Source organism: Zalophus californianus, chromosome 12 (assembly GCF_009762305.2).
Source record: "Zalophus californianus isolate mZalCal1 chromosome 12, mZalCal1.pri.v2, whole genome shotgun sequence".
NCBI classification, from domain to species: domain Eukaryota; kingdom Metazoa; phylum Chordata; class Mammalia; order Carnivora; family Otariidae; genus Zalophus; species Zalophus californianus.
This window is the reverse complement of record NC_045606.1, coordinates 79729522-79746077: the sequence shown is the minus strand read 5'-3', so window position 1 is coordinate 79746077 and position 16556 is coordinate 79729522. Positions and strand designations below refer to the sequence as shown.

At 36.5% G+C, this 16556-nt stretch overlaps 1 long non-coding RNA gene across 2 annotated transcripts in view; it reads right to left on the bottom strand.

Moving 5' to 3' along the window:
- Positions 1-16556, bottom strand: part of LOC113911501 — a 61506-nt gene that overhangs the window by 11214 nt on the left and 33736 nt on the right. For both annotated transcript variants that reach the window (XR_003516496.2, XR_003516495.1), the window contains exons 3-4: positions 7372-7518; positions 2004-2053 (exon numbers count right to left, since the gene is read on the bottom strand). This is a non-coding gene — a long non-coding RNA (uncharacterized LOC113911501). The remainder of the gene's footprint in view (positions 1-2003; positions 2054-7371; positions 7519-16556) is intronic.

Sequence of the window (16556 nt, the reverse complement as noted above, 5' to 3'; positions counted from 1 at the left end):
TTGCTGGAGGAAGTAACCGCAAATATGGTGGAAAGAGCAAGAGAGCTAGAGTTAGAAGTGGAGCCTGACAATGTGACTGAACAACTATCCCCCAGATAACAAACAGTTGTGATATCATGATAACACTGACGGGTGAGGAGGTACTGCTTGTGGATGAGCACAGGTCTCTTAGGATGCAATCTACTCCTGGTGAAAATGCTGTGAAGACTGTTGAAATGATAACAAAGTATAATATACAAACTTAATTGACAAAGCAGTTGCAGAGTCTCAGAGGATTGACTCCACTTGGAAGTAGTTCTACCGCAGGTGAAATGCTATCAAACAGCATTAAAATGTTACAGAGAAATCCTTAGTGCAAGGAAGAGTCAACTGATGTGGCAAGCTTCCTTGTCTTATTTTAAGAAATTGCCATGGTCACCCCAACTTCAGCAACCACCACCCTGATCTGTCAGCAGCCCTCAGTATCCTCCACCAGCAAGATTATGACTCCCTGAAAGCTCAGATGATGGTTAGCATTTTTCAGCAAGAAAGTATTTTTAAACTAAGGTATATATGTTTTTAGACATAATGTTATATACTTAGTAGGCTGTAGTATGGTGTAAACATAAATTTTATATGCACTGGGAACCCCCCCCCCATTTGACTTGCTTTGTTGCGGTAGTTTGGAACCAAACCTACAATATCTCCAAAGTATGCCTGAGCTATATATGCTTTTTTGTGGTAAAGGTTAAATGTTTTATGGTACTATTTTCCAGTGTTTACATTAGTATTCACTAAAATCGCAATTACTTTTTGATAAAGATTAATTCCTGATTTGAGCCACTAAAACAAAAGAATTCAAGCTTTCCTCAGGTTTGTCTAGAAAAATCATCTTCAGGGGCATCTGGGTGGCTCGGTCAGTTAAGCGTCAGACTGTTGTTTTGCCTCAGGTCATGATCTTGGGGTCATGGGATTGAGCTCCGCCTTCAGTGCAGAGTCTGCATGGGATTCTCTCTCTTACCCTCTCCCTCCTGCTCTGTCCCTTTCCCCATCCCTCTCTCGTGCTTGTGCACTCTCTCACTAAAGTAAATAAATAAAATCTTTTTAAAAAGCCATCTTCAGTTTTATAAAATAAAAATGTAGAATTAATACAGTAGTCAGAGTTTATATCTAATGGACAATATGTCAAAATGTCCCCATATGCTCTTTGACTAAAACACTTATTCAGTTGGAAAATTATTAATTGATATGCACATATTTCATCCATTAAGGTGAGCTTTACTCAAAATGATATGACCTCTCTTTAAAATGACAGCTTCTCATCGCAAAAACATGTTATTTTCACCCTGATTGTATGAAGCAACAGTGACACGCAGGGACTGATTAGCTTAAATCACAGATGTGTTTGCCTTAGGAAAGTACCAGTAGCCTAGTTTTGCCCATAAAGATGATAGCCAGAATTCACATAATTTCCAGTCCAAAGCCACAACTGTCCCAATTCCAGTATTTCATTAATTAAATTGGAACATAGTAAAGAGGAAAGGAAGATTGAGCCTGCAAACATTTAATGTCTATATGCTTTTATCTAAGGCTAAAAATATTCTCTATATTACTAGGGATTTGCTCTCACTAGGCTAACATCAGTTAGGCAACTCGTTTATTTAGCACTTGAAAAATTCATTTGCATCAGTCATCAACACATGGATGCATAATGAGGGTGGGTATTTTTCAGAAAGAGAACACACATTTGATTTGACATTTTCTTGTTGAACTTGAGGCAGCCAGCTTCCCTGGCTTTCTTCCATCTTTTCATCCCACCAAACTTTTCCTCCTACTCATCAAATAATCACAGCATTCTTCACCATAAAACATAGGCAGATGGGTTCCTGTGTCATTATTTGTAATCCGATTGAAAAGATCTGTTTTTGCTTCTCCTGGCCCTCATTCCATAGTTCTCTAAAATCAACATTCAACTCCTTAAATTCACAATTTTTCTTTTTTCTTAACAAAGAAATGAAACTTACCAATAGCATTTTTTTGCAACTTTTTCATGTACTTTCTAGTCATGCATAATCTGTGAATGAGAGTTATTCATATAAAATGTTGGAAACTTTTTCCTCAATTCAATAACAATAGCACACTTTGAAAATGCAAAGTACCAAATAAGTATTATCTAATAACAATTTTATTGAAGTCATCCACCCTTTGCAGTAAATGTAAATGCTTCATTATTTAAGCATGCATTTAAGGACCATTATCATGGGTTCTATTTATTCATTATCATTTATTCTGAATTAGCTCATAATTGGATTATTTCTCATTTTCTTTTAATAATTCCTTGAAGCAACATCTAAAAAGCACTAAGTGTTAAGAGGTCATTCCTCTAGAGTAGCTGTTGGAATTTCTTGGAATGATTGTCCTGGGTTTCCAGGTTACATTTTTCTTTCCCTATTAGGATGCCCCAAATTCTCTGTTGAACAAGGGAAGGATATATATTATGTCTTTAAATTGCCCAATCAGTATTTTGTACCCATATCCTTGAATTTTTTTAACCTATAAAGAACTATATAAATCTAATGTGTGAAAAAACTAAAAGAGCAAGCCCCACTGATGACATATGAAATATGGAAAAGTATAGTGAGAATAAGTATCAGTTTACATACTGAGGTCTGAAACAATATTTTGCAAAAAGGCATTTTTCCATTCTACAAATTCATATCCTGGAGAAAGTAAGGATGTTTTCAAAACTCATGGCAGTTGATTAGACATAGTTAAATCTTTGCATAAGGAGTATGAGCCTCTGAATTTTTAGCTTTATTAAAGTGAAATTTCATATTCTATATTTAGTAAACTCTCCAACCTGATGTAATCACAAATTATAGAAATATCTCAGCAGGAGAAGGGGAGGGAAGGGTGGCAATTACATGAGAGAACCGGTTTCCCAGCTCTTTCACTTGTACTCTTCATCCTCAATCCATCATCTTGTTTCTATCTTGCCAACCCATTCATAAACATACTTTGAAAAGAGTGCCTTATAGGAAAGTCAAACTTTCTAGAGACAGGCAACAAAAAGACTGAAATTTATCAGTATGTGATTTTTCACCAAAGGACAAATACCCATTCACTGTCTTTCAGTCAGATAAACAAAATGCTTGTTATTATATCTGAAGCTGCCTACTGCATACAGAGCACATTGTTCATTATCAGGAAAAATAAATTCTGGAAAGGTAGAAAAATCTCTGCTTCAGAGAGTTTATATTCTAAAAACAACTTGACACAAGCTATTTCTGATAGATAAGTGATAAAAAAAATGAGGCACAAATGTTATAAAGATTTCTACTCAACTGATCCTTCTTTAAAAGGGTTATTATCTAGCATCATGTAGTAAAAAATTCATCATAGTGGGGATTAGGAAATTGTACTGATTTGGGCTCTGGCTTGATTGGGTGTGACCTTGGTTATGTTATCGAACATTTCTGGGCCTCAAATTTACTGTCTGAAGAAAACAAAATTGATTGAACAATCTCTAAATCACATTATTCTGTATTAGTTCACATGAAGAAAATGTCTTTTCTTTTTCTTTAAGAAAAATGTCCTTTTTAGTGACCAGTGTTTTCAGTTTTAACATGATGCATTTAATGTTAATACATTTAATGTCTCATTTTCTGTCATATCTTTTGAATTTCTGTCTGGTGCTTAAGATCCTCATATATATGTCTGTATATCTCCAATACATATATATGTACGTTTATTTGTTTACAAAATGAACAACATTGATTTTTTTTCACATGGCAAAGCACTTTTCATGAATATCTAATTCCCATAGCAGTCTCTGAGGTATTAATATAATTGTACTCAGTTTCCAGGTAAAGACTTGGAGACACAGTGAGATTTAGTAGCTAACCCACAGTCACACTGACAGTAATTGGGGAACTAAGATCCAAGCCCAGACTGTCCAACTGTAGGGCCGCTCTACTGTATCACCTTCCCGTATTACTGGCTTCATACTACTACTCTCTACAGTTTTCAAGTGCTTCTTTTTCTAGGCAGATTGATTTCCTTCTTTTCAAACAGAATCCTATGTGCTTGTTGCTGGCTGCATCTTTCCATCTTGTCCTCCACCTTGACTGACACAGAGTTTCAGGCAGCCTTTGTATCAATGGATCAGAGTTAATATCTGAGAAGAATCCTATGCATCATCATGGGTATAAGATAATGGCTCCCAAACTTAAAGCCTTGACTGTTCTGAGCACCTGTACTGTGCCATAGATTCCTCAGCTAAAATCTAATTTCCCGCAAATTTGCAATGCCCTTGTATTATCTTACAGATAAATATACCACCAAGTGTCTCCAAGCAGGAGGAATTCTAGATTTCTCCCTCTACCTCATCACCTGTACCCAGTCTTTGCAACCTGATATTTTTGCTTTCTTCCTGTCTCTCAATTCCCATTCCTCCCCTCCATTCTCATAGTCATTGCCCTAAATCATTACCACTTCTTGTCTGGATTATCACAATAGCCTTATCTGCTTCCTATATATCCTGCCGTGCCCTATTCCAGTTCATCCAGCATAAATCTGGCACAGTTATCTTCAAAAAAGATTAATCCTTCAGTTTTTCTAAAGTCCTTCAGATTTTCAGCAAAAAATCAAAACTCTGTATCATAACTTCTAAGGCTTTTTTTGACCTCCCTTTCTACCTCTCTCATCTCTTCTCCTGATATCCTTCACCTCAGATGAGGTTCAGTCACTCTCCCCATATCTCCCAGCTCTGCTCTGTGTTCCTCCACTAGAACTAATAAGTGGGATCATATTCCCTCATGGCTTAGAGCCCCAATACCTAAGCAGTTTAATATAGTACTTAAAAACTCAGACTTTGAAATTATACAGACTTGGTTTGAATTGCTCACCCACCACTTACTAGCTAATTTGGGTGAAGTTGGATAAGTAATGTGACCTTCCTGAGTCTTAATTTCTTCATCTGTAAAATGGGCATAATAAAGCTTATCCCACAGAATTGTTAGGAGAATTAAATAAGATAATTAGTGTAAAGCCCTTATTATGATGCTTGGAATATAGTAATTGCTTAATGAATGTTGATACTACAACTAATGCAGTGCATAAAATCAAAAGAATGAAACAATAATGAAATTTTTAAATGAATAAAAATTAATGAATAAATGAACACAATATATGGAATTAAATCTATGGAGGAGAGGTAAATGCTCTGGTTCAATGATGGAGAGGTTCAGGATGAGGTTAAGTAAATAAGCATTTCAGATTTGTCAACTTTCTGCTTAAAATTTGTTTCATAGTTATTACTATTTTAATACAAAAAAAAGAATCAAAAGCTTATTGTTGGTCAGTCTTTCATTTTATATTTCCACTGCCATGTTCTTCTTGTCACTTGACAAGTACTTTTTTTACTACTTCCAAAATTGTAGTCTTTGTACATCTTTAATGAATCAGAATCAGCACAATGTTCTTTCTATTGAGAGAGCCATATGAGGTTCCTGGCCTAGAGGGGCACAAATGAAGGAAAGCTAGTGTCAGCACATTTAGGGCACATCAGAGAACAATTGAGCAGTGTGCAGAGTCTGTGCAATTGCTCTCTCTCATTAGATACTTCTTAAATATTTGCATGCTTGCCAGTAGCAAAGATGGCAAACCTCAAGTAATTGATTGGGAACAAAATTTTTATTGTCCCCTCATAGTTCTATAAAAACTGTTATTTTATGGGTTATTCTTTTTTTTTCTGAATGGCTTTCCACTTAAAACCCTTGGTCAAGAGTCAATGTCTATAGTCAGTATGTGGAGTCCTTAGCAGATGGAATGACAAGGATTAACAGGCATTTCTGTAGGTGATAAAGTGTACACAGCAAGGTAATAGTAGCTAACATATTCAAACTCTTTATAATTTACCCTGTGATTCTCATATGTGATCTCACTTGGGCTGTTTTCTCATATATGATCTCATATGGGGAGGGGAAGTATTTTTATTAACCCTCCTTTATACTTGAAAAAAAGGGTAATAGAGTACCTGTTAGTTGCTCAAATTCACTTGTTATTAAGTGGTATTATTAGGGTCATTTATAGTGAATCACATACCCTTCCCCACTCACGTCCAAATCATTTCAGAGGCTGATTTTATAATGCATCTATAAATTGAAGAGGCAAGAAATATTTACTACCATTGGGAGAACAGAAATATGGCTGATGTACTTCACTATAGGCAATTTAAGACATTTATGGAAGTGTGTACTGTGGGGGTGATGGGGTTCATCTAAATAGTTACTACTTGGAGAAGGTGGGAGGCAAGAAAATTAGGTAGAAAAAAGTAACTACAGTAAAAACTTTCTCTCTTTCTCTTGCTTTATCCACCATTTTAACTGGCCACAACCACAGTGTTAACTGACTTGTTAGTGAGATTTTTGAACTTGACCTGGGATCTGTTTTACATGCTCTTACATTAGTTCCCATCCAGAGGAGAAGAGTCTCCTAGAGCAAACAACCTTCACTTCAAAATCATGTATGTAATTACGAATGCCTTTAAATGCTTATCATTATTCCTAGCTTTTTATCCTATGTCCTCTATCATTATTTTAAAATCTCCATTGGGACAATCTCAAAGTCTCTCCTATATCCAAGTGTCATTATTTTCTGAAGTGTTGGCATGAATAGTTGTGGTTCTCTGAATTCTTCACATCTTCTTTTTCACTTCAGTGATGTATTCAATAAATACTTTTGAGTACCTACAAAGCACTAGAGGCACAAAATGAATGCATAATATTCCCTGACCTCACCTTTGGTTGAGAGAAGTATCAATGTTATTTCTAAAATAGGGAAGGTAAGTATATAATAGTTGTGTCAATCCAGATCATTGCTGACTCCTTCTAAGGAAACTTGAGTGTCTCTGTCCACTAGAAACAGGAATTTCCTCTGGCTAGCAAGATCACACCTGATGTTGAAAAAGCCTTGGTACTCCCTATGCCTACACTCCACCTACCAACAGACTGCAGAAATCAATTCACTTGGAAACCCTGTGGTAAATGTAATCCACTAGGATTCATATTATTGTTATCTCTGGTCACCACCCAGTATATAAACCCCTCCAGTCATCTGCTGTTTTCTGCATTCTCACCTTTAGAATATTTTAGGCTTCCTGCCTCTGATCTATCCTTAAGTTACTCCTCTATGCACTGTCTCCCAGACCTGATCTCTATAGTCTACTCTGAAACTCTCTGATCATAGTTAAAAAGTTTTCCTATCTTCTTCCAACTGATGGCCTTAATTGAAACTGGGAATTTGCTTATGAAAACCTTCTCCCATTTAAGTGGGAAAATCTATGATCAGGAAGGAGGTGTTCACAAGAGTTTGTGTGGATTTATGACTTACCTACAAGAATTCTCAAAAACAGTTGTTTGTTTTACTGTTGCTTTTAGAAGCCATGAGGTGAAAGTTCCCCAGATGCGTTCCCACAGTCTTGAAGTCTATCAGTGGTAAGGACCTGACACTTGGCTAGATCTTCAAGTATCAGAGTACCTGAGAAAATAAGAACGTAAGAATAAACCGCTTAGTCAGGTTCAAGCTGTTTTATACAATCAAGTTTTGTTTCTCTGACCAAGGATGTATCCATCCTGCCTTATAATCAATCACCTCAATTAAAAAAATATATTTCAAATAGCCTTGTCTAGTACTACAATGTATTTTTTTCTTTTGTCAGTGAACTTTTCTATATTTTTTTAAACTTTACTTTTTTTTCTTTGTAATCTATTTTTCACTTCTACCTCTTAAAGTAGAGTTTGGAATGTTTGCTTTCTGGTGGGTAAAGTGCTACAAGAAATTCTGTGTTATTTTGTATAATTGAGTAATGGTTACAGAAAAAGTCAAATACACACACATTCAAGAAATAAGGGCATGATATAATATAGCTAGTCATAATGCTGTTCTAAGCCTAATTCATACTTTTTTGGGATGACTCAGAAGACAATTCAAGATCACGCAGAAACCTCAGGGACAACATGGCTTATTGTGATAAACATGCAGAAGTGTTAGTTAACAGAGTTTTCAGATTCTCTGAGAAATTTGCTTTAAGTTTAAATGTAAAAAAATATGTTAATGTAAAGTGCTTTATAAATAGAATTATATGTGCTATTCCTGAGAAAACGATAGAAGTGAAGGTCTCAAGGTCACTTTCTTGAACTCCAGAAACTTCTTGCAAAGAGCAAATCACTAATCTATTTTCTAGATTTCATTATCTTCTTTCAAAATCATATTCATATTTTTGCCTATGCCAGTAATACTTTCTAAATCCACCTCCTCCGTGCCAACAAGACACAACACTGAAGTATAAAGATATGGGCATTGAAGTCACAATCCTGAGAATGAAGTCCTCTTACTAGTTTTTGACCAAGGACAACTTAAAAACAATTTTGTAAATATTTCTTAGTTTTAGTTTCCTAATCTGTAAAATGGAGATAATTTTTAGCACATTAGGTTCTTGTAAGAAGCAAATGAGACAATTTGGGTAAAGCATTTAGAACTGTTCCCAACACATACTTTATGCTCAGCAAATGCTTTCTATTAACAGCTATCACTTTTTTTTCTTTAAAATTAGTAGTTCATAGGTGAGGTCCTATTATTTTAAGCTTTAGTGAAGACCTCTTTGCTAACTTGAAATGGACCATTTTCTAATGGTTGTTTTTCCATACAGAAGAGGCCTAATCCCCTTAATCTGTGCTTATCACTGATGTCATTGTGCCTGCGGCATCTGGCCACTGAGACATGATGAAATATTGTGGAGGCAGAGGGAAAAGTCAGTATTGTTCTAGCCTCTCAGTCTACAGGTTTGCTCTCATAGTGAAGCGAAGTCAGCTTTTCTAGATCTTCCTTTGAATTTTCCTACTCCTGCTCTTGGGCTGTGTGGAATGTATAATCATTCTCATCATTGGACAAGTCTTCTGATTTAAAATAGCCATTGTTTTTCACATACAGCTTCTCTTTTCCATTTCAACATGCCCAGTTCCTACAATCTTTCCTAATGACTGTTTTCCTAAACACTTATCATTCTGGTCACTATCCTTTGTTCATAGTGTCTTACAGTGTTTTGGAGCAGAATGTACTATTCTAGATATCGAAAAGAATTATAGGATTTGCCTTTTGTGGACACTGTGTTTCCATTAATGCAGCCTAAGATTGTATTCATTTTGGAAAAGCCTTGCTATCCTGTTAGCTACTGGGCTTGAACTCCATGACAATAGTTGAGGTTTTTTTTTTTTTTTGGAACAACTTGTTCTTTTTTTTTCTTTTGTTTTGTTTTTTTTATTATGTTATGTTAATCACCATACATCATTAGTTTTTGATGTAGTGTTCCATGATTCATTGTTTGCGTATAACACCCAGTGCTCCATGCAGAACGTGCCCTCTTTAATACCCATCACCAGGCTAACCCATCCCCCCACCCCCCTGCCCTCTACAACCTTCCATTTGTTTCTCAGAGTCCATAGTCTCTCATGGTTTGTCTCCCCCTCCAACATCACCCCTTCATTTTTCCCTTCCTGTTATCTTCTTCTTCTTCCTTTTTTTAAACATATAATGTATTATTTGTTTCAGAGGTACAGGTCTGTGATTCAACAGTCTTACACAATTCACAGCGCTCACCATAGCACATACCCTCCCGATGTCTATCACCCAGCCACCCCATCCCTCCCTTCCCCCACCACTCCAGCAACCCTCAGTTTGTTCCCTGAGATTAAGAATTTCTCATATCAGTGAGATCATACGATACATGTCTTTCTCTGATTGACCTCAGCCACAGCAACTTCTTCCTAGAAACATCGCCAAAGGCAAGGGAAGGGCAAAAATGAACTATTGGGACTTCATCAAGATAAAAAGCTTTTGCACAGCAAAAGAAACAGTCCACAAAACCAAAAGACAACCAACAGAATGGGAGAAGATATTGGCAAATGACATATCAGATAAAGGGCTAGTATCCAAAATCTATTAAGAACTTATTAAACTCAACACCCAAAGAACAAATGATCCAACCAAGAAATGACTGGCAGAAGACATGAACAGACATTCTCCAAAGAAGACATCCAAATGGCCAACAGACACATGAAAAAGTGCTCAACATCGCTCGGCATCAGGGAAATCCAAATCAAAACCTCAATGAGATACACCTCACACCAGTTGGAATGGCTAAAATTAACAAGTCAGGAAATGACAGATGTTGGCGGGGATGCGGAGAAAGGGGAACCCTCCTGCACTGTTGGTGGGAATGCAAGCTGGTGCAACCACTTTGGAAAACAGTATGGAAGTTCCTCAAAAGTTGAAAATAGAGCTACCATTTGATCCAGCAATTGCCCTACTGGGTATTTACCCCAAAATTACAAATGTAGGGATCCGAAGGGGTATGTGCACCCTGATGTTTATAGCAGCAATGTCCACAATAGCCAAACTGTGGAAAGAGCCAAGATGTCCATTGACAGATGAATGGATAAAGAAGATGTGGTATATATATATGTTATATATATAACATATATATATATATATATAATGGAATATTATGCAGCCATCAAAAGGAATGAGATCTTGCCATTTCCAACAACATGGATGGAACTGGAGGGTCTTTTGCTGAGCGAAATAAGTCAGTCAGAGAAAGACATGTATCATATGACCTCACTGATACGAGGAATTCTTAATCTCAGGGAACAAACTGAGGGTTGCTGGAGTGGTGGGAGGTGAGAGGGAGGGGGTGACTGGGTGACAGACACTGGGGAGGGTATGTGCTATGGTGAGCGCTGTGAATTGTGCAAGACTGTTGAATCGCAGATCTGTACCTCTGAAACAAATAATGCAAAAATGTTAAGAAAAAAAAAGAAGATAGCAGGAGGGGAAGAATGAAGGGGGGAAATCGGAGGGGGAGATGAACCATGAGAGACGAACTCTGAGAAACAAACTGAGGGTTCTAGAGGGGAGGGGGTGGGGGGATGGGTTAGCCTGGTGATGGGTATTAAAGAGGGCACGTTCTGCATGGAGCACTGGGTGTTATGCACAAACAATGAATCATGGAACACTACATCAAAAACTAATGATGTAATGTATGGTGATTAACATAACAATAAAAAATTTAAAGTAAAAAAATTTAAAGAGGAAAAAAGAAGATGTGGTGTATACACACACACACACACACACACACACACACACACACACACACACACACACACACCACAATGGACTATTATGCAGCCATCAAAAGGAATGAAATCTTGCCATTTGCAACAACATGGATGGAACTGGAGGGTATTATGCTGAGCGAAATGGAACAACTTGTTCTTACAAAAAGTTGTTGGTTTCCTCATCCTGTAATTGTGCTGATGTCTTTTGAATCGAATTCTAGGACTTCATATTTTTATCTGCCAAATTTTGTGTTATGTTTCATCATCTCATTGCTCCATTATATTGAAAATTGTATATCATTATTATAATATATATTAGTATTTGATCTTGGCATTATGGCATCTGAAAACTTGATAAATATACCTTAATATACAATATATAATGATGACAACCCTATTGATAAAGGAGTAGATTGAGACAAAGTCTAATACACAAGTGGTTGACATGCTGGACACCTCTATTCAGGTTGTAAATTGATAATCAATACACATTAGTCACTAGCATTATTTTATCTCTCTCTTCATTGATGATTACTCTAATTGGGTGATTTATTGAATGAATCTGCTGATTCCTTCATCATTCTGTGGGGGACAGTAGTTCCCCCTTATCTGTGGTTTTGCTTTCCAGGGTTTCAGTTATCCACAGTCAACTGTGGTCAGGAAGCAGATGATCCTCCTTCTAACATATGGTCAGAAGGTCAACAGTAGTCTAACACTTCATCACAATGTCCACACCATTCACCTCAATTCACCTCCTCACATAGGCATTTTATCACCTCACATCATCACAAAAATAAGGGTGAGTACAGCACAATAAGGTATTTCAAAAGAGAGAGAGATCATATTCACATAATTTTTATTACCATCAATTTTTTAAAGATTTTTTATTTTTTTATTTGACACAGAGAGAGAGCACGCACAAGAGCAGGGTGAGGGGCAAAGGGAGAAGCAGGGCTTGATTCCCAGGACCCTGGGACTATGACCTGAGCCAAAGGCAGACACTTAACTGACTGAGCCAACCAGGCACCCCTATTACAGTCCATTTTTATGGTTCTTCTATTTTATTATTAGTTATTGCTATTAATCTTTACATTCCTGGTTTATAAATTAAATTTTATCATAGATATGTACATATAGGCAAAAAATAGTATATATAGTTTTGGTACTATCTGTGGTTTCAGGTGTCCCTGGAGGATTGTGGAATGTATCTTCCACAGATAAGGAAGGACTACTATAAATCATTAGGACTGGAATGCCAGACTCACTTAAAGCATGTATATATTCTCTAGCTATTTCCACATCTCTCCTCAGCATCAAAGTTTTGTTCTGTGTGGGCATACACACACACTTCTTACTTATATAAGATTGAAATAATGCGATATAAAATATTTATCTTATTCTAGTCTTTTTTAGCATTTTTGAAAGTCATGAAATAATGTAGAATATGAACTTTAACGGCTACATGATTTTCCATAAAATAGATTCAGCATAATTTATGTAACAAATTCCTAGATTAAGTATATATCCAAATTTTGGCTATTATGACTAATTTTATGACAAAAATAATTACAGCCAAATAATTCTCAACACTTCTGGTAATTTCTTCTGGATAAATGCCTAGAAGAGATTAATTAAACAGTCATAAATTTACATATATATACAGCTACATCCATATTTATAGTTCTTTTAAGAAAGGATATATTTTTATTTTAGAAAATATGTAAAACACTAAGAAAGATTGAGAAGTTAAAAAAGTTATTGCCCACGACTCAGAAAAAAGTTATCAATTTAGTATGTATGCATATATTTCATGTATTTTGATATACCTACTTAAAATATAAAAAGGGAGTTATACTGCATATGCTATCTTTTAGAATTTTTTGGAATCAAAAATAAGTAATAATCATTATTCCTTATCATTTATTAGTTTTCTACAATACAATTTTAATATCTATACAGTGTTCCTTTGCATGGATTTAATCTTAAAAAAGAAATTTCTTTTTATGGGTTAGTTAGGTCACTTCTGTGTTATTTGGTATATAGACTGTGATGAAAATCCTTGATAGTAATCTTTGTATACATTCACAGTGATCTTCTCAGGATAAAATCTTAAAGGTAGAATTGCTTGTCAAAGAATATACACAATTCTAAAGCTTTATATGGAGGTTTTTCATTTGTTCCTTGGAAAATGTACACAAATTTTCCCTCCTAGCAGTATAAAATCACATTTTTGGGGCACCTGGGTGGCTCAGTCAGTTAAGCGTCTCCCTTAGGCTCAGGTCATGATACCAGTGTCCCGGGATCTAGTCAGGCATCAGCTCCTTGCTCAGCAGGGAGCCTGTTTCTCCCTCTGCCTGCCACTCCCCTTGCTTGTTGCTTGCATGCTCGGTCTCTCTCTCTCCCTCTGGCAAATAAAAAAAAAAAATCTCTATAAAAATAAATACATTCAATGTAGTTAACATATAGTGTATTATTAGTTTCAGGGGTAGAATTTAGTGATTCATCAGTTGCATATAACACCCAGTGCTCATCACAAGTGCCCTCCTTAATGCCCTTCACCCAATTACCCCGTCCCCCCACCCACCTCCTCTCCAGCAACCCTCAGTTTGTTTCCTATAGTTAAGATAGCAGGAGGGGAAGAATGAAGGGGGTGGAAATAGGAAGAGGAGATGAACCATGAGAGAGGGTTCTAGTGGGGAGGGGGTGAGGGGAGGGGTTAGCCTGGTGATGGGTATTAAAGAGGGCACGTTCTGCATGGAGCACTGGGTGTTATACGCAAACAATGAATCATGGAACACTACATCAAAAACTAATGATGTAATGTATGGTGATTAACATAACATGATAATAATAAAAAAAAGAAGATAGCAGGAGGGGAAGAATGAAGGGGGGAAATCGGAGGGGGAGATGAACCATGAGAGAGGATGGACTCTGAAAAACAAACTGAGGGTTCTAGAGGGGAGGGGGGCGGGAGGATGGGTTAGCCTGGTGATGGGTATTAAGGAGGGCACATTCTGCATGGAGCACTGGGTGTTATACGCAAACAATGAATCATGGAACACTACATCAAAACTAATGATGTAATGTATGGTGATTAACATAATAATAAAAAAATAAATAAAAGTAAAAAAAAAGAGTCTCTTATGGTTTGCCTTCCTCTCCGTTTTTATCTTACTTTGTTTTTCCTTCCCTCCCCTCATGTTCATCTGTTTTGTTTCTTAATTTCCACATATGAGTGAAATCATATTGCATTTGTCTTTCTCTAATTTATTTCGCTTAACATAATATCCTCCAGTTCCATCCACGTCATTGCAAACACCAAGATTTCATTCTTTTAGATGGCTGAGTAATATTCCATTGTGTGTGTGTGTGTGTGTGTGTGTGTGTGTGTGTGTGTGTGTGTGTACCACATCTTCTTTATTCATTCATCAGCTGATGGACGTCTGGGCTCTTTCCATATTTTGGCCTCTGGACATTGCTGCTACAAGCGTTGGGCGTGCATGTGCCCCTTCGAATCACTATTTTTGTATCCTTTGGGTAAATACCTAGAAGTGCAATTGCTAGGTCTTAGGGTAGTTCTATTTTTAACTTTTTAAGGAACTTCCATACTGTTCCAGAGTGGCCGCACCAGTTTGCATTCCCACCAACAGTGTAAGAGGGTTCCCCTTTCTCTGCATCCTCGCCAACATCTGTCATTTCCTGAGTTGTTAATTTTAGCCATCCTGACTGGTATGAGGTGGTATCTCATTGTGGTTTTGATTTATATTTACATGATGCCCAGTGATGTTGAGCATTTTTTCATGTCTGTTAGCCATCTATATGTCTTCTTTGGAGAAATGTCTGTTAATGTCTTCTGCCCGTTTCTTGACTGGATTTTTTGGTTTGGGGTGTGGAGTTTGATAAGTTCTTTATAGATTTTTGGATACTAGCCCTTTATCTGATAGTCATTTACAAATATCTTTTCACATTCCGTAGGTTGTCTTTTAGTTTTGTTGACTGTGTCCTTTGCTGTGCAAAAGCTTTTTGTCCTGATAAAGTCCCAATAGATGAGTTTTGCTTTTGTTTCCCTTGCCTCTGAAGACGTGCCTAGCTATTGTCAACTAAGACAAAGAATATCAGTTGGGGCGGGTGCCTGGGTGGCTCAGTTGGTTAAGCGACTGCCTTTGGCTCAGGTCATGATCCTGTAGTCCCAGGATCGAGTCCCGCATCGGGCTCCCTGCTTGGTGCAGAGCCTGCTTCTCCCTCTCCCTCTGCCTGCCTCTCTGCCTGCTTGTGCTCTCTCTCTCTATCTCTGTCAAATAAATAAATAAAATCTTTAAAAAAAAAAAGAATATCAGTTGGGGCAAACAAACATGCTGAAAAGTCTGGCAAGAAAAGCTGCAAAGTGAGATTATGAATGGATAAGCAAGCTTGTAGAGTTGTGATCTAAAATATGAGCTTCAGTACATAACTTTATTAATTAACTTGTGATCAGACCTCCAGAGGAAAACATTTTTTCTCTTGTATGAATCTTCAGTGACACTGGACATGCATTAACTATATTGCCTTGTAATTTATAAATTAATATAAAATTCTAGTGCTTCCATATTAGAGATGAAAGAAAGCAGTTATAAGGAAATGAAAATTAATAAAACTTCTAAAAACCTGAGAAACATAATGGCCTATCAAAGTGAATGAGATTAACATTTATAGGTAGGACATGAATGCAAATTCTAAGAAACATTTGTGTGTTTTTTACTTGCTAAAGACATATTCCAACTTTAATGCTGAACATATCATCCATACTTATCTTTAAAAGATAAATACTCAAAAATATTTAAAAATAAACTCTAAGTACTATAAGATCAAGTATTGAAGTTATATAAATTGTGGGCCAGTGCACACTCAACATGCTTCAACTACAGCATTTAACTTTGAGATATTATTTTTTAAATTCACAAAATTTCTGTGGGTTGCTTATGGGTATTTATTTACCCAAGATTTTTGGAAATGGAGTTAATTTCATATTATAAATAAGAAAGTCTTCTTTCTTAGATACAAAAGTCTTTCAGTTAATGCCAAAACCCACATAATTGTTTTGACATCCAATTTACTCTACAGGTTTTTGATGAATATTTGTTGAGATCGCTCAGCTTTAATTTGCTCTCTTCGAATATAATCCAACTTATTTTTTAACCCCATTTGGAAAGATTTCCTTAGGCCAATAGAAACATTTTTAAATCAAGCTGGAGATGCATAGGAAAGGAAGTATGTATTCTGCCAAATCATTCATTGCAGAGTACTTGAGTTACAACCAGCACCTAAGCAAACAAGGCTGGCATGCAGGAACGTAGTTTCTGAAGATGGATAAGACCCCAAGAAACTGACTTGTATTTCCTATTTAATTCATTTGACTAAGAT